This window comes from Metopolophium dirhodum, chromosome 9 (assembly GCF_019925205.1).
Source record: "Metopolophium dirhodum isolate CAU chromosome 9, ASM1992520v1, whole genome shotgun sequence".
In the NCBI taxonomy this organism is placed as follows: Eukaryota; Metazoa; Arthropoda; class Insecta; order Hemiptera; family Aphididae; genus Metopolophium; species Metopolophium dirhodum.
The window spans coordinates 16,248,164-16,268,897 of record NC_083568.1 but is presented as its reverse complement, the minus strand read 5'-3'; the positions used below and the strand labels follow the sequence as shown (position 1 = coordinate 16,268,897).

At 30.5% G+C, this 20,734-nt stretch overlaps 1 long non-coding RNA gene and 1 pseudogene across 1 annotated transcript; one reads left to right on the top strand and one right to left on the bottom strand.

Annotated features, from left to right (window-relative positions):
- Positions 1–2,199: 2,199 nt before the first annotated feature.
- LOC132951767 (uncharacterized) lies at positions 2,200–10,589 on the bottom strand. Its single transcript, XR_009665409.1, has 4 exons — positions 10,399–10,589; positions 3,127–3,237; positions 2,456–2,565; positions 2,200–2,356 (listed from the first exon to the last, which is right to left on the bottom strand). It is a non-coding gene; the product is annotated as an uncharacterized LOC132951767 (long non-coding RNA).
- A 7,469-nt stretch (positions 10,590–18,058) lies between these two features.
- LOC132952879 (peroxynitrite isomerase THAP4-like) lies at positions 18,059–19,900 on the top strand (annotated as a pseudogene).
- The last annotated feature ends 834 nt before the right edge of the window (positions 19,901–20,734 follow it).

Sequence of the window (20,734 nt, the reverse complement as noted above, 5' to 3'; positions counted from 1 at the left end):
AAAACGATTTCTGCGCAAATGCATTTTGTCTATGTTGCGCGTGGGCTAGAGAGAGAAAACAAATAGTGCGCTGACATCAGGTATATCTTAATTCGTGGTTTATATATTAATAACTTATAAGTGACTGGCCCGATCGTGTGCGTGCGGGTACGTTTATTGTTGCTGCGATGTTATACACAGGTTTGGACGACCGGCAGCGTCGTCAATACAGTAAAATATTTATATATTACAATATTGGGTAATTTATTTTTAAATTAACAGCGTTTTCGGTTGCTAATCGCTATTATTATTATTGTAATTTCCATTTTCTACTGCGACTATATAAAAAGTAAGATGCATGACAAAATAGATCTATTTTGTCATGGTAAGATGTATATTTTCGGATATTTAAATAATTTGTTATACCTATGGCTACTGACATTATATTTAAAGTCGCACCCCAACCACCAGCACCCACGAGCCGCCACTGCCTTTTAAGTATATATTTAAACCCATTCTCACTGTTTTACGGTAAGGTGGTATTGACTCAAAAGTTAATAACAATAATCACATATTATGATATTATGATAGAATTATAGACTATTATAATAATTAAATATTGATCATTGTCCCCACTTCCCCATGACTACCTTTTAATAATTTTTCAAAATCTCATATATAGGGTTATTTTTTCCGCGGTTATGTATTCGCGGTACCCTGTACATAATGAGTACTTCTTATTAGTTTTTATTTATTTTATTTTACATATACTTATGTAATCTTTAAATATTTTAAATTAATTATTTGTGAAAAAAATCTGAAATCCATTGTAACGTTCTGTTTGTATATATTAATGTTATGGTCAAAGTACCTATACAATTTGGGCGTTATATGTAATTATATATTTATATATTTACCATTATAATTGGTGGGTATGTTATACATATAACTCACGAGAGTTGTGACTCTAACAATTATTATTATTTGTATTAATATTTGACGTAGGTAATAGGTATACGATAATAACGTTACATTCGCGAGACCAAACGCTCCCACACAACTACGAGCTACTTACTCTGTCCTATTATATAGGTCTGCGGCCCTGCGGAGTTGGGCTAATTGCACGAATTGAGTTATGACTTACGAGTGAATAATAATATATATATATTTAACGTTGACGTCTCATTTAAATCCCTCATTATGACATAGGAAAAATGTGTGCGAGGTAAAAATGATGAACGCGTATTATACGATTATGATTGAGTATTATGGGCATAAGTGCTGGATCTATGTCTCAGAAGGCTTAGTTGCAACTACCAATTGTAGGACTTTTAAATTAAAATATTTACTTGACATAACCTTATTAACAATTATTATCTATTTATCGCATACATACATGTTATTGTTGATATAATTAATAGCCTAAATAAATAGGTAGGTAGGAAAATTATGAAACTATACATTACATAATATATACATCATACATCATACACTATTCACATCCCTCTTATATATTATGATGTAGATATGTCATATGTACTATATAGTATACTAGTATCATTGACACAGTGATATGAATATATTATGATGAAAATTAACTGTATTTTCTAAATCATGCTACAATAAAACAATAAAAATATTTGAAATATTGAATAAGTTAAAAACAAATTAAATATGAGTTAACTATTTCATAAATGGTTACTTTTCACAATATTAATACGCATAGTTAACAGTTTAAAACCAACTAAGAATATACCTAGGAAGCTAGTGGTTTTAAAATGATGTTTATTTTTATTTTTTTTTTTATCCTGTATACAAAATGTCTACTAGGAGTGTTTTGATTTCAACATATTATAGTACCTTATCTTTTAGCAAATTGGATCAAGATGGTACTTTAGAGAGAAAAATTTTCGATTTTCTCAATAGTTATTGAATGCCAGGGGAAAAACCAGCGACAAATTATAAAAAACCGCAAAATAATGGGATTTTAATTTCTAATGGTTTGTTTATCACCATAGAAACGAATAAAAAATAATAATATTAAAATATTAATTGAACTTACAGGATATAATAAAACATAACAATATAAAATATCCTGACTGATATACAAAAATGAGTTTTTGTTTTAAATAACTAAAAATCATATAATTTTGTAATAATAATATTTTCATAAATTATAATATGATGTATAATAAATAATAAATCATAGTATAAGAAGACCTTTTTATATTAGGTTGAAAAAAATTAAATAAATCACTTCCTTAATAGAATGAAAAGCTTCCAATAATTGCTCTCCAATGTACGAGTATAATTTGATTAAACATTGCGTATCTTCATGAAAGTTGTTATGTTGAATAAATATTCATCGCATTCACATCTAAAAATCCATTAAAAAGAATAAGTAATTATTATTTCTAATACATCTAAAAGTTTATACTCTATCTAATTAAGATGTTAAATAATAATAATTATGTACTTGTATTTAATGCTTATGCCACCACCTGTTCTGGAAGCCCAGCCGCTGTCATAGAATGATCGGCATAGCTCGGGAATTAAATGACGAGGATGATCTTTTGAATCATTATTCTGAAACATAAATTATAATTATGAATATTATATTATAATAATTATTATAATATAATATTTATGATTGACATTTTTTTTTTACTACTCAAATAATAGAAAGTGAGGGATTCAGAGGAGCAATTAGTATTTAAAAATAAAAATAACGGTTGGAATAATTATACCAATAATATATTATGAAAGATTATCGATTTATTATACGTAGTATTCTATAATGTTAGAAATTATTATAAAATTCAGAAATTAGAGTTGAAGATAACAAACACTTGCTATTTCTTAATATTATGGCCACTTAGCACTTATTACTGAAAAGCACTGTGCCCCGTACAGCACAAGAGTAAGTCCACCACTGATCTGATTTCAATTAGACTTATTAAATTAATTTAACCTTATATCAGCTTCTCAGATTACTTTTAATTTAAGACTTAAGGCAATACATTATAAAATTACTTAAGTGTAGGTCATGCTTTAATAAAATATAACTTATAACTAATAGCATTACCATTTTTGTCTAGATCGGTCTTTAAACATAATCCTAAACTCAATAATACGCTTCTAACTTACCAGCAATGCCTGCTCCTCGTGATAAGAGCAAACTTGTTCATTAGCATTATCATTTTTCTCTAACCTAGCAGGTTGCTTGATAGGGGTTTTCTGTTCCGTGGATGATTCTATCTAAATAAATATATATTAATTAACAAATGTTTAACTCACTTTAAATAAAGTTGGGTTTATTATTGATTAATATTAAAATAAGTTATGTCAATTAATAATGTTGTAAAAATATTATTAATACATTTAAATTAAATACAGTATAACATAGAACACATTTATAATACATATAATTAAGAGCATATTGTATTATGTGAACTTGTTAAGCAGGGCACATTATATTTTAGAAGTGTGAATAAAAATAAAATATACAATTATAAAAGTTATAAAAGTAAAGATAAAAATAACAATATTATTTTACACTGATCTATTTACATATAGATGCTGCGAGAACAACAATGCTTATGTCATATTAATAGATTGTATTGTGTTAACAAATATTGATACAAATAGTAAGCTGTTACCGTAGTCTGCTACTAATTTTTGAAAAATAATGAAATACGCAATAATAAAAATTAGTAATTAATTACCTAAATTAAATTAAAATTATAATAGATAGGTACATAATTATACAAAGATAAACTATAGATTTATTTGTATCTATTATTATATAAAATTGTATATGGATTGGAGATATAAACATTGACATATTAGAAAAAAATACTTCTCTCATTACCGAAAACTATTTAAATATACTATCGTCAAACGGTTTTTCTTCTCAAATATGTATGCATACTAGAGTGGGTTATGAGTTTATGACACTAGTTCTTGTATTGACCACATATTTAGTAGATATATTAATCTCATTTCTGCAGTAATTAAGACTAGTATAACAGATCATTATACACTTATAGGTAGTTTAATCAACTCACAAGCAAATAACAAACACGTAGATGATTATTTAAATTTAATATCATATATCGATTACAATAAGGCAGTTAGTTTATTATCCTGTATTCAATGGACTGGATTATTCGAAACTAATTATACTAATACAGCAATAAATATTTTTAATAATAATATATTAGACACAATTAATAACTGCAGTATTGTATCACACAGTACGTGTTCTACCTCCGTCCAGAGCACACGTGTGTTACGTATTTATTAGCTATCGATAGCAGTATTTATTTATTATACATCAACACTCTTCGGGCAGGTATGTAACTCCTTATCTTATCTGTCCTCACTAGTTAGTTAATTAAGCCGCTGCTGGCACACCGCAGCGCAAACAACCGATAATATGGCTTCGGCTACTTTATCAACTATGGATACCCACAAACAAACACAATCTACATCTCAATTAAAAACCAACAACCTTCCAAAATCATTCGCAGAAACCACAGCCAACACTATATTTCCAAAAAAAGAACAAGCTATTGTTCTTAACACAATTAACGACATAGCCCAAATCGAATATATTAAAGCCTTCGGAAAAATCACTTCTACCAAAAACATCTCATTTGCATCTCGCATATCCAACAACCGTTTTTGTGTGTATTTCACGGACAAGCACATCGTCGATGAACTAGTAAAAAATTATTCATTTATATCTATAAACGAACACCAAATACCTTTTCGCCGGTTGGTTAACCCAGCAAAAAGATTTATTATCTCTAATGCACATCCGATAATTCCTCATGAAATAATCAATGAACTACTATTATTAGAAGGCATCAAAACCGTATCCCAAATAACTTTTCTTAAAGCCGGTTTTCACGATGAGCTGGCACATATTAGTAGCTTTCGTCGTCAGGTATACATACACCCCGATGATACTGCTAATGTACCTGGTTCAATGGTCATTAAATACGATAACACAGACTTCAGAATTTTTTTAACAGATGATACACTGACATGTTATGTATGTCACCAAACCGGACATACATCCTCTTTCTGCAAAAAAAATAAAAACAACAACCATGATAGCACTAGCTGTACACTAACCCCACTAACACCAGAAGGGGATAGTGTATTACCTAATATCTTAAGCTGTACTCAAAAGATAATCCCAACTTGCGAGAAAGTAAATGACACTCAGGGCAACAGTATCAACCTCAACAGCACTCAAGAGACGAATCTAATCTATGAGATAGTTAATGACACCCAGGACTCCAATACCAACCTTACAAAACTAATCAACCCTAACAATGTTACAAATATTCCAAATGAGCCAATCAAAAGACCTCCTCCATCGCCAACTAACTCTTCAGCACCATCAGTCACGCCACAACATATCGATCAACAAACTATTGTGAACCCCCATCAGCCGAAAACCATAAGAGAAAAACTATTAGATTCCGACAAATCAAAAAACAAATCACTCGACCCATCAAAAAAAATTAAAAAATGCAGTTCACTTGAAAATCTTCACACAAAACTCAATGAAGGGCTCAAACCCGCCGAAGTCCTTTTTTCAAATAATACAGAAATCCCTATATCGTATTCTCAATTCATATACATATTGGAGAATTTCACTAATAAAACCATAAATATACATTCTCTGTGCGAGGAAGTCAACGTCGACGTCCCCACACTCCAAAAAATAAGTGAAAAAGTTAAACCAATGATATCTGATAGATACATAAAAACAAAGCTCTCCAAACTTCTAAACCTTTTATTCCAAACTCTTCCACTATAATAACCAATCACAAAGCAGCTCCTTCAGTATACTCACTCAAAACATTATAATGAACAATCAAGATATAAATATAATTCAATGGAACCTTAATGGGTTCTTTAAAAAACGTAATGAACTAGAACTTATTATCAGAGAATTTATCCCCAACATTTTTTGTTTACAAGAAACAAACCTCACGGAAAAGCATACGCCTCACATTCAAGGTTACAAGTGTTACAATAAAAATCGCACTGACTATATCCGGGCATCTGGCGGAGTTGCCATATTTGTTGAATCACCCATTCCCAGTAAAGAAATTCCCCTTTCAACTAATTTGGAAGCAGTTGCCGTAACTTTTTTAACCCACAACACTACCATCACATTATGCAATATCTATATTCCAAATCAGACAAATTTACTCCTCGAAGACATCGAAAATATAATCAAACAACTGCCATCACCATTCATTATAACTGGTGACTTCAACTGTCATAGTGAGCTTTGGGGCTCAGACAAAACAGACGACAGAGGGAAAATCATCGAAAAAGTATTAGACAATGACAATATAATTATCCTCAACAATGGGGACCCCACAAGATTCAACTCAGGAAATGGCAATTTCTCCGCTATTGATTTAACTTTTTCAAACTCTTCTATCTCTCATCAACTTGGCTGGCAAGTCATCCCACAAATATACAGCAGCGACCACATTCCCATACTAATAACCATCTTTAAAAAAAATTATAAAAATAAAAACAGCTCATTAAAAAGGTGGAACCTAAAAAACCCTAACTGGTCCCTTTTTTCATCAATAATTGAGGAGGATGTAAAACAACTAAACCCAAACAATACCGACATATTATCAATGGTCTCACGTTTAACAGAGACTATAATCTCTGCCGCAAAAAAGTCAATTGGGGAATGCACTCCGAGTCTTCTTAAACATCGCGTCCCATGGTGGAATAAAGAAATTGGTGATATAATAACATTAAAGAAAAAAGCACTAAAAAAATTTCAAATTACAAAAGACCCTATCGATTTCATAAATTTAAAAAAACTCAGAGCTCAAACTAGACTCCTTGTCAACAATTCCAAAAAGCTATCATGGAAATCGTTTGTTTCCGAAATGAATATCCAGACCGATTCAAGGAAAACCTGGAACAAAATACGTACTTTAAAGGGCATAAACCGAGACAAAAAACTCAATCTAGTGGAGAATGACACATTGATATCAGACCCCCAAACTATCGCTGATAAATTAGCCAGGTATTTTTACGACAACAGCAGTGACCTTAATTACGATAATGAGTTTCTGAATAAAGAAAAAACAAGGAAATCTAGGGCATCTGACACTCCTCAACAATATCAGAATCTAGACAGCTACCAAATCCTCATCAATTCAGAAATCTCTATTACAGAATTTGAAATTGCGCTTTCCAAATGCAACAGTAAAAGTCCTGGACCGGATGGTATACCCTTCTCCTTTCTACACAATTTACCTAAGATCGGAAAAACATATTTACTACAAATTTTCAATTTAATATGGAACTCTGGTAACATACCTCTCAGCTGGAAACACAGTTGTATTATTCCCATTCCCAAAGAAGGAAAAAACAAGTTCAACACATCTGGATATCGCCCTATATCCTTACTAAACACAATGTGTAAGCTTTTGGAAAAAGTTATCAACCTTAGATTTATGTGGTTCACAGAACGAATTAACTATCTAAGCCCAGATCAAAACGGGTTCAGATACCAGCGCGGAACTAACTGTTCATTAATAAAAATCCAATCTGAAATCGAAAACGCAACGAAAAATAAACAATCCCTCGGAATGGTGAGTCTTGACATAGAAAAAGCTTACGATACTGCCTGGAGACCTCATATCATATCAAAACTCCAAAAAATTCTTTGCCAAGGTAACATGCTTAAGTTTATCACAAACTTCCTTTCCAACAGAACCTTTCAAGTCAAAGTTAACAATGTGCTGTCTGAGACGTTTGATCAACAAAACGGTGTCCCACAGGGGTCAACTTTGTCGGTTACGCTTTTTCTCATCTCTATTAACGACATTACGAAATCAATAACCAATCCCGTCAAGTGTACACTGTATGCTGACGACTTTAATATTTTTTGTCGTAGTAATGAACTTTTTACCGTGCAATCACTATTGCAAAAATCATTAAATGACCTTCACAAATGGTCTCAAAAATCTGGTTTCAAATTTTCTGCAGGCAAGTCCCAATGCATAACATTTACACGAAAAAAAAAAGAAAAGAAATTAATTCTCACCATGAACAGTAATCAAATTCCTAACCATAACACTGCTAAAGTCCTTGGAATAATTTTTGACTCAAAAAACTCATGGATACCACACATTAAAAATATTAAAAAAAATTGCGCATCTAGTATTAACATAATGAAAATGCTAGCTCATACCAGTTGGGGGGCCTCCTTTTCCACGTTAACAACTATACACAAATCACTAATTTTATCTAAACTTGAATACAATTCGTTCCTGTTTATAAACGGCAACAAAAATGCGTTAAAAATATTAGACACAATCCATAACGCAGCAGCAAGACTGGCAACTGGAGCTTTTCGGTCCAGTCCCATTACAAGCCTACTTAATATATCCAATGTGATGCCCCTGCATATTAAACGCCAGGAAAACGTCATGATGCTGGCCATACAACTTGCTAGAAACAATATGGTATCATCTGTACAATCATGCCCGTCCATACAAGCAATTGTAGACGAAAATAATCTGAACCTCAAAGACATTATTATCTCCCAAACGCCCTTCTTTCCTCCATGGACCTCGATCTCTAATATGATAGACACAAGTCTTACCAGTCTGCCCAAAAACACAACCAGCTCACAAATTTATGTTCAAGAATTCAAAAACATCTTAGATCAGTACTCCAATTTTATAAAAATTTACACCGACGCATCCAAAACTGAAAGCAACGTGGGAATCGCTATCATATACAATGACGTAGAAGAAATAACATACAAACTTTCAGTAGAATGCTCCATATACACCGCTGAAGCAATTGCTATTCTTAAAGCCCTTGAATATTCACTAGAAAAACAAAATAATAACTTTGTCATCCTAAGCGACTCCCTAAGCTCTATAATAAGTATTGCCAACACTCACAAACCTAATGATATATCAAAGAAGATTCAGCTTGCTATCTCTGCCCACCACGTCAAAGGAAATGTAGTAAAATTAATGTGGGTTCCAGGACACTCATCAATAAAAGGCAACGAAAAAGCTGACATGCTCGCTAAAAAAATAGCATTAACAACCCCCAACGGCATTATTACAAACATCTCTGCTCACGATGCTAAACGCACAATAAAACTCATATCAGCAAAATCCTGGCAAAACCTATGGTCCACACAGAGAACTAAACTTAATGAGATAAAGCAATCAACCCTACATTGGCCAAACAACCACCCAAATCGGAAAATAGAATCCAGCATCAATAGACTCCGAATAGGCCACACCAAACTCACTCATGGTTACCTAATGTCTCGTGAGGAACCCCCTATATGCTCATCCTGTGGCGTCAAGTTAACGATCAAACACATCATGACCGAGTGTAACACATACCGCGATGCAAGGGAACACAACCAACTTCCGGAAGACATATTTGAAAGCCTCGGACCTAACCTACCAGTCTCCAATATAATAGCCTTCCTTCAACAATCTGGTTTGCTCAAACTAATCTAATAATCTGTACATATTAAATCATATTTATATTATTTTTTATCGTTCTGTATTTTTTTTTTTTTTTTCTCTCTCTTTAACACATAACATGTTGTAACACTATTATACATTATATATCCCAATGGCCTTGCTGCCGAGGGTTTTGTTTTCTTAATAAAAAAAAAAAAAAAAAAAAAAGTATTGTATCAAAGTCCCAATCAAGTAAGAAAAATCGTAAGATAAAACCCTGGATTACCAATGGTCTTGTAACATTTATAAAAAATAGAGATAAGCTTAATATGAAAATTAAAAAGGATACTTCAAATCATAAACTGATAAACTAATACAAAGCTTATAGAAATAAATTAACAAAACTCATTCGGAAGGCTGAAGAACAATATTATATCAATAAAATAGAAATATGTAAAGGTAATGGAAGGGAAATCTGGGAAGTTATTAATGAACTATCGGGGAGAAAAATTAAATATACCGGGCCATCAATTAATGAAATATTTAAGGATATAATATAACCGACATCCACACCTAAAGACTACTTAAACATAGTAAATTTATACTTCACTACAACCGGAAATAGACTAGTTGATAACAATTTTCCTAATAGTACAAATAATATACAATCTAATTTCGTAACAAATACTAATAATAAATCAAGCATAAACTCCTTCAAGTTAGAAACCATAGGCAGTTACGATTTACGAAGTAAAAAATATATTAAATAATCTGAATAACAACGCAAAATAGAACGCAATCCTATTAAACTAGTCTGGCTTGACATGTTAGCTTACTAGAATATTCCCTTGCTTGCTAGCTTAAAAACAAAGCTAGCTCTGTTTACACGAAGCTAAAATTACTAGCTTACTAGCATTACCTTGCTATCCTAGCTTGAAAAACTAGCCTCATGAATTCCGGGCATTAATCCGTGTCCGTGATATATCTTAAATCGTGGTCCGTGGATTGGATGCAACTTCATGGTTAAGAATGGTAGAATGAAAAAATATAAATAAAAAAAATGGAACTTTTCTACTTTACGGGACACCCCTTTTTTTGGTCATTTTTTGGGGGAACTTAGTCATATTTTTGAGGAAAAAAATGATGGCGAAATCAGAATTTGGCGCTCGTACTTACTTTTGAAGTTATAGCTAATTGAAGTTTTCTGTTTATACTATAATCCTTAAATACCCATTTTGTGTAACAATTTTCGTATTGAACTGTTACGCAGTGGTAACTTTAAAGCGAAAGTAAACAAGGTATCAGCGGTTCCAAACCTTGCCAGGACATTCTTTTATTGCATTTTTTGCAAATAATAACATGTGATTGCTCCCTACGCCTGCCGGCTCCGGTCGCCGAACTCGAGGTCCTACGGACCTCTCGGTTGGGGGCTCAGCCCCCAAACCCCCCGGGGCGGAAAATAGTCCGCCTAGGTGGGAGGGGGAGACCCCTTCGGGGTATGGGGGGGGGGAGTTGGATAAGTGTAGACCTAAGCTAACTTAACGGGTACCCTAACGGATGACCTAACCTATTGTTTGACATATATAGTAGTGCTATATAACAGATGTATACTTACCTATTACTTATTAGTTACACCATCTAAAATACCCAATAGTCAATAGGAAATGAACCTAACCTATGAAAATTTGGTAATTTTTAAAGTTATTTAACATACTATCTACTAACTTTGAAGTGCTATAACTTCGTAACTATGTCTGAGCGCCAAATTCTGACTTCACTATCGTTTTTAGTGTACTTAACTACTTATGTTTCAATAATAAAAATTGCAAAAAAAAAGGTGTCCCGTAAAGTAGAAATATACCAAAATTGCTACTTAGTACTTATTGTTGTTACTTTTTATTTGAAATATTTTAGTTTTTGGTATTTTCTATTGACTGTTTGTTTTTGATAGTTGATACTGACATATTTATAACCTACAATCAAGAACAATAGATATAATAATATGTATATTATAAATTGTAATAGTAAGTAATTCAGTTAATTATAAAATAATAAAAAATATCAACCACAAAGGCTCAAAATAATAATAATTAGTAGGCACTAGGCAGCTTCATACCTCTAATATAGCTTAAAATTTATAATTATAAAACAGTGTTCATAAAAATAATATCAATCAAGTACCTATTTAACTAAAAGTTATTCATACAAATAATAAATAAAAAAACTGATATAACTTATAATCATAATTATAAAATATATCAATAACAAAAACATAATAAACAAGCTGTCATATAGTATATAAAACTGATAATGTTTGCTAATATTTATAATAATGAAATAATCCTTATAAAATCCTTTTCAGCAAAAAAATTGTATGTTGTTAAAAACAGTGGCGTATTTACGGGGGGGGGGGATATGGGGGATAGATCCCCCCTTGGCCTTTTTTTTTTTAGTCTGTTCCCATAAACCTTAATATACCTACTAGTATGCAAACCGCAACTGTAATTACCTGTAATCAGTAATCACAAATCACAACTAACGATGTATGAAATCTGATATTATTATAATTAATGAGGAGTGAATATAGGCAAAATTATACACAATCTCTTATCTCAGTGGAACAAATGATAACGTTTGCCCCTGATTTGTATCCACAGTGTCATGTATTCTATTTTTAGATCATAAACAAATGTACGATATTTTGATAATATGATCTAATATACCTAGTAGGTAATATTCTATTACACAGTAATTGGTTATGATAATCATTAATCTATGCATACTATTCGGTGTTATGTTTATACTTCATTGCTCAAATGATAATAAATTGAGTATTAAAACAACTATTTAAGAAATATTATATTAATTCATGATTGAAAGTGATATTTTATGGTCAAATTTACTTTTATTTATATACTGTATTTTATTTTTCAATATAATTTACCTACTTTTATCAATGACATCAAAAAAGAATACCTTGTTATCATTTTTCACAAGCAATAAAAAAATTCGAAGAGAAAATGAAAATAACAAGACTGAAGTAAGTGCTAATTTTTGTGAAATTTGAAATGTAAATTCAAGTTTTTGTGATATTTAGGTGAACTCACCAGTAAGAAAAATTACAGAAGTAAACAAGTCTGCATGTACCACAAATTCTTTAGAAAGTTTTAGTGAGGCATCGAATTCACGATTACAGCAAGTAATTAATTATTTCATTGAATATATAAAAAGTTAATTGTTTAAATTTCAAATTTGTTTACTTTGTTATTCTTAAAAAAAAACTAAATTAGTTATGCTTATATAGGTTTATATGCTTTTATGATCAGTGGTCACAGCTTATAAATTTATAACTCACTTAAATAGATCTCTTAAATTATTTAGGCATTATATTATTTATATTATATATTATTATATATTTATTAGCTTCAAATTGATTTGAAAAAGACAATACTCATAGTAGAAAATGTAATAGCTACTTTAAAATGTATCAGAGAAAATAATGAAATAGATTTCAAAATTATCTATAATAATGTCAAAGTAATCTTTTACTTTAATATACTGTTTAATATTTAAAATAATATTTATAATGTACCTACATCTTAAATATACCCCCAAATATTTATTAATATATTACAGAAAATGGCAGATGATGTTGGAATTGAATTGCTAGAGAAAAGAATTTCTGAACAGAACAACTCCTGAACGATCATTCTCTAATTTAAAAAGAATTAAAACTTATCTCAGGAATAGTATGAATGAAGTAAATTTGCAGATTTTAAATTATGATATATTATTGAAAGTATTTATAAAATTGTGTATTTCATTGTTATTATAGACTAGACTGAATGGATTGGCTCTATTAGCATGCCATACAGAAACAAAGATTACACCAGATGAAGTCATTGATGAATTGTCTCTGAAAAATAGAAGACTGGAGTTTGTTTTGTAAAATCACTGCAAATAAATGGCTATATGTGCCTATGTGTTATATATACCTATGTAGATAATAGATATCAATGATCAATATAATTATATGATATTTTACATTTTTACAGAACAAATTATTAATTAGCTAAATATTTTATAAATTTATTTCATTGTGTTGATTATTATAAATCTATATTAAGCTATTAATATATTTTTTATTCATTAGATTATTATGTTAAACTTAAAATGCTATTCATTAATTAATATTGTCTTTTAAAATACCTATACTTGATTAGTGATTAAAAATTAGGGATTAGCAAAAAAAAAAAAGTCTTGCATGACTGGTTTCTTTGAAAATGTATTTCTAATTTCTATATCCCCCCCCCTCAAGAAAATCCTAAATACGCCACTGGTTAAAAACATTATATTTAAATACTATAATATAATAAATTTATAGTAAAAATAAAATATATAAATAAGACAATCTTAATATTATTAAGAAATAAAATTGGAATTTAAATTAATACTGTAATATTTAATTTGAATTATAGCTGAGGAATAAAAGCATTTTAACTTTATCATTTTTCAAACGACAACGACGGTCATTTAGAATTAATCCAGCCTTTCAGAATACTCTCTCACACGGTACTGATGTACCTAAACAGCATAGTGTTCTTTTTGCTAGTATGTGTAGATACGGATAGTTATAACTAGAGGTAGGATTTATATTCTCTTAAAATCCTTAAAATATGATGTTTTTATGTCACATAAAATAGGCAATATATTCTCTTAATATTCTTTTAAAATACCAGATATATGATGTTTTATGTCTTTAAATATGCAAAATATTCTTTTAATATTAAAAAAAATTTTATTAATTTGGTTTTAAATATATTTAATTTAATCTATTTTACAATAACAATTAATAACTATATATTGTTCCATGTGTTCCGGTGTCATTTTAGTACGCCGGTTTGTAAGAATGTTCTTGTAAATGCTGAAGGATCGTTCGACATCAACCGATGTCACTGGAGAATATTGCAAGTCGGCTACCATAGTCGGTGAATAATTTTCCGGAAGTTGTATTGTGTTATTTCCACTAAGAACTTGTCCAATATTTTTCAAAAATTTGTACCCTTTGTTTTTTTGTTGAAGTTGCAATATTTTTGTCTTTACTACTTCTCCTTTTTCTCCTGGTATCTGCTCAAGTTGTGTGAAAGTGTTTTCGATAATATTTATCATATCAACTAAGGCAGTATTTGATTTTTCCAAACTTTTGATAGTTGTAACAATTTGAAGAAAATTAGTTTTAATAAAAATCAAATCATTTTTTACAGACTGTAAGTGTAACATGTTTTTGCATTTTTCAATACTGACTGACGACTTTTCTTCACTTAATTTGTCTATAACATTTTTCAAACCCTCAAAATGATCGAAATTAAATACAGCGGCTTCCAGCCAAGTTCCCCACCTAGTTAATACGGGTTCTGGAGGTAATGGCACATTGGGTAATATTTCTTTGTACACCTGGACATGATATGGCGCTTTTAAAAATACTTTTTTTAGATTACTGATTAATGTGTTCACATTTGAAAACATTTCTCTGACTTTCTCTGCAACCCTGTTCATCATGTGATCTACACACGTAACGTGAATTAAATTTGGGTAGAAAACTTTTAGTGTATCACCGGTTTTTGTCATGTATGGAGCTGCATCCGATAACATTAACAACACTTTTTCGTCATTTCCACCCAACGGCCATAATAATTTTAGTCCATCATTGATAAACTGAGCAACAGTGGAATGATTAGTTTTTTCCAAAACTTTGCATGTCAGGAGAAATGGGCGAGTCGGAGTATTTGATTTTAATATTCCCACCAGTAAATTTGCAACATAACGACCGTTTGTATCTGTAGTTTCATCTACAGCAATCCAAATATTATTTTCACCAATTTCATTTTTGATTTTTGTTAAAGTATTATAGTAGCACGGCTCGAGATAATTTTTACGTAACGCACTTTCATCTGGTATATGTTTGCCAGTGTATTTCTCTAAAAATGTACGAAATTGAGGAACTTGCATTTTATACCAAGGTATATTAGCTGCTACTAAGGCTAGACACAAATCTTTGTTAAAATCATTTTTATTTTCATTGGGAGTAGCTTCTGATAAAAATAATTGTTTTGATGAAGTATTTAATTTACGTTTTAAACCATTTATGTGGACATTAGTATGTACATGTTGTGTTACCTGTGACTTTTTGGTGCAAGGAATATTTTTGTCACAAACTTGACAAAAAATTGTTGCACCATCTGTCGTGAAAATCGTTTGTTGGTTATTGTACGACGAAATCCATTGAGCAAATAAACTTTTTAAACTGCTTGAAGTTTTCGGCATATTTGTATGTTATAGACAGTTATAGTAATATGAGACGAGTGGAAAGAAAATATTATGTATATCACACTCAGATATCAACACTCGACGCGATGCGACGGACGACTAGTAGACGACGAGAATAGTCGTGACAGCTAACGAAATAACCGATGTGCTATCGCAATCGATAAGGAATACATGGAGATTAATTTTTATTAAAACCCAGAAATAAATCATTTAGTGAACATTGTATTTATCAAAGTGCTGATATACGTGAAATATGTTCATTATATGCCAATTTTAGAAAAATATTCTCAAATATTCTCTTACGTATTAAATATTCTCTAACCCCTAAAATATGCTTTTTTATGCAAAATAAATTTTTTCCTGTGAATTCTGTGTTTCATGAATCGTAAAGATTTCTCACTCTCATTTAACTGCATAGACTAGAAACGAATATGTAAAATCATAAAAATCCGACCTCTAGTTATAACTATTTTCACGCCACCAATTTAATGGATCGTTATTTCTTTGCAGTATAGCAACTTCTAAATAACGTTGGACTTCAATGATTGCACGAGATGTTGATGTTCCAGAAGGTTGTATCTCAGCTGCGTTACGATCAATTGTATCCCAAATTGATATACTTTGATGTCCAAAAGTTTGCAAGTCCCGTACCTCTTCAGAACCATTATCAGGTGGTGGAATTTGTTCATTACGGTCTGCTGTTTGATTGTTTTCAATTCGAATAATCGCTGTCAAGTTTTCAATAATATCTTCTTTTGTGGTCTCAAGAATCGCTGTACTATGCAAAAAAGGTATATTTTTGAAACGAGGGTCTAAAAATGTACTTCGACATAACGTTCTACTCTTCTAAATTTTTCCAGGTGTCTTTTTCAAGCATAGTACACAATAACTTGTTTACAATATCAAGAACTCTAGGGTTGTAATTCATTTTAGACATTTTACTGCATACATCCACTAGACCCTGAGACAAAACAATGACCAGTGAAGATGTCATACATTTTTCTCCGCTTACTACTCTGGTAGCTTCTTCAAAAGGCTTAAGAACTTGGCACACTTCTTTTAGAATTATCCATTCTTCACCTTTAAGGTTTTCCGGCGCTTTATCCAGTAATCCCAATGTACCACAAATAGAGTCCTCCAATTCAACAAACCTACTTATCATATAAAATGTTGAGTTCCATCGAGTCTGAACATCTTGAATTAATTTTTTTTGTTGACTCGTTGACTGATACCATTATTAATTTGATAAGTATGTAGTTTATTATTTGCCACAGTACTTTTTCTAAAATGTGTTACAATTGTTTTAACTCGATCTATCAAACTATTTTCCAGTATAAGGGAAGACTGAACAACAAGATTCATAGTATGTGCAAAACATCCCATAGATTTAAGCTGTAATATATTTAATGCGTTTTTTATATTATTTGCATTGTCCGAAACTGCAAGAACAACTTTGTATAGTACACATTGTATACATTGTATATTTGTATACATAGTATACTAACCATGAACTAAGATAGTATATTATAGCATACTATCTTAGTTCGTGATACTAACTACTAACCAATCACAGAAAAGTATTTTTATACACGTACACCACGAACATAGAACAACATTGAAGCACAGACTTCTATACTAGTATAGAAGTCTGTGCATTGAAGCGAAACTCGATCAGCTGATTGGGGTCTCGGTTACCTATAATCTGAAGTCTGAACCTATGAAAAACATGAAAACGGTTCCACGCACCAATATGATGTTAGACCCATGGTCACCAATATTATGAAAACGGTTCCAAGACTATGGCGGGATGCGCTACGCGGGGTCGGCTTGCTTAACATTCCCTATTTCACGTATGCCACGCCCCCCTGGACACCGTGTTCAATTCTGTGGTTCAAGGCCACAATCGCCCGATTCGGCCAATTCAAGGAGTTTCTGAGGCTCTATAATATGTGAGTATGCGCATCCGCCATTTTGTTTGCAATAACATATTATAGATAACAGTAAAATACCGCCAAAATCACAGAATAACATAATAATATGTACGCATTTAATTTTATCTGATTAATTTCTTTACGTCTTGACCATAGATAATATAAGAATGGATAGGACGTCATGCCTATACGGCTATACCAGTTCCATATGGGGCCGTGTGCTTTTTGGGGGGAGAGAGAACGTAAAGAGAGAAAGACGATATGGGGCTTTTTAAGGTTATGTGCAAAATTATTTTATTAAATAATAATGAATAACATGATAGTCAGTTATTCTTATATTATATTATTATCTATGGTCTTGACTTCTTCACATCTTAATATTATATTAAAATGTCGTGTTCTGCCGTAAACTGCACGAATCGAAGTAGTCAGGGTATACGTCTATTCAGATTTCCGGCTCAACTTGAACGCAGAAAAATTTGGATAAATAATACTAGAAGAGCTCAATGGCAACCTACAGAATCTGCTCGTCTGTGTGAAGTAAGTATTATTTGATATTCAATAGTGATTAAATAGGTACTTCTGTTTATTAAAACTATTAGAGTAACACAAAAATATAGAAACGTAGTTTCTTACAGTAGATTTTCATACAAATCTACCAAATTAGCCTAAAAATTATTAACATTATCATAGTTTCAAATAATTAACAAATATGTGGGCACATTTAAATTAATGACACTACCTCATTTTTATGATTTATCAAGGTTTAAAATTAATATACGTAAATATTTATGGTTTAATTCATTATTTTGATTAATCAGTTGTTGCTGCCATTAATGTATTTTTAAATACCAGGTTCATTTTGAAGAGAACCAATTTGAAAGAAAAAGGATAGATGGCTGGATTAAATTAAAATGGGACGCCATTCCTACAATTTTTAATGTTCCAAATCCACCGAAGAGAACAATGACGAAAAGAAAATCCAAATACAAGGTGTGCATTATACAAAATACATTAAATTATATTAAATTTGTTTTCTTTCTTGTCAAGAAATTAAATGTACCAAATAATGTATTTTATATTATTACTCTATGATTTTGGACTATCACCACAATTGAAAATGTATAGGTACACAGTGAGGAATACAAATATATAATAATTTAGTACCTAAAGCAACCTTTTAATTCCCTTTATAGTATTTTTTAAATTAATTTAGTAATTGTACACACAATTATTAGTTGAATATTTAATTTAATTAAGTAAATATGTAGTATTATGTAGCTACGTTACAGTCTCCCTTCAAAAAAATAATAAAATAATGTTTTTAATTATTTACTGAATAAATAGTTTAATGTTTTAGATACTTGATCCTCCTTTGAATATTCAACCAAATGAAATTGAAAATACAACTGGTGCAAGTATGCAGTCATTGCAGTCTGTAAGTATGAAAATTAAACTTGATCAACTTGAATTATGTACAAAAATATAACACGTTCATTTTTATTATAAACTGCCATTAATAAAATATTATCTATTGAATTAATTGTTGAATGTTTTAGATACCTGATGATACTACATTGAGTGTTGGACAAAATAAAATTGAAAATATGCAGTCATTGCAGTCTGTAAGTATGATCATAAAATAAAATATTAAACTAACTACCTATATGATTTGGTAGTATTTATGAAAAAATACATTTAATTGTGTTTTCTTTGTACTATGCCATACACTAATTTATTTTTTATTTTTATTTTTATTTTTATTTACAGTCATTACAAATGGAAAATGAAATGTTGAGAAAGGAAAACGACCGTTTAAAAAGAGCAAATGAGCAGTTTGTTAAATATCTAGAACAGACAAATGAAAATATTAAACAACAACTAGAGGATCGATCAAAGTTGTTAGAAACATTTTTGAATAAAGACCAAATTATGGCGTTGTCAACCAACAAAATGCATGAATGGTCTAAAGAAACTATTGTCAAATCACTAAAGCTAAGATGCAATCTTGGTGTGAGTGGATATAATTATTTACACGAAACAAAATTTCCTATACCTTCATACAGCACATTAAACCGTAAATTGCAACAGTACCTACTATAAACAGGTATTTACAATCTCATGAAGGATCCACTCATTCAGAAAGAAAAAGAAAAATTGATGTAAAATGTATTATCCTCATTAAATATTGTTATTAGTAATCTATTGTTTTATTTTTTTTTAATTGAATTTTCCTCTTATCTCATGTTAACATTTTGGTAAACGGAACTACAAAAAAAATAAGATGTATATACCGCGTGTCCCAAAAAACAGGGGCCACTTTACCACTCATTACCATGTAAATATTTTTCAATTCTGTTTGTGGGACATTAAACTAGACTAATGGATCGTAAATTTCTATGACTTACAATATTTTTAAACTTACATTTTTTTAAATGGCAACCTGTAATTTAAATACCATATTCGGGTTCACCGATTTTTTTCAAGCCATTTTGATGTATCAACTTATGTCCTAAACCCAAAATTGACCAAACTAGAGCTAAGTAGAATTAAAAAAATTTAAAAATTTAATTTAATTAATTTTTTTTTCTAACTGTATGTACTTATTTTTTTTATTCTAAACACCATGAAACAAACAATCAAAATTATTATTATTAAACAAATTAACTATTTACTATTGACACATGACTCTGATAATGAGTTCCATAATACCTAATATAAAAATAGCTAATGACATTTTAATAGTTATAGGTAGATAACAAAACTAGAAACACCAATGCTCATTATTATTTTAATAGATGGGTACTTAATTATAATTCTGATGGAAACAAAAATACACTTCTTCTCTTTTGGTTTCAGCCAATTAAGACCATATGCATTTTCATAATGTGTAATAATAAAATAAGATAAATAGTAAATAGTTAATTAGTTTAAAAATAATAATTTTGATTGTTTGTTTCATGGTGTTTAGAATAAAAAAATAAGTACATACAGTTA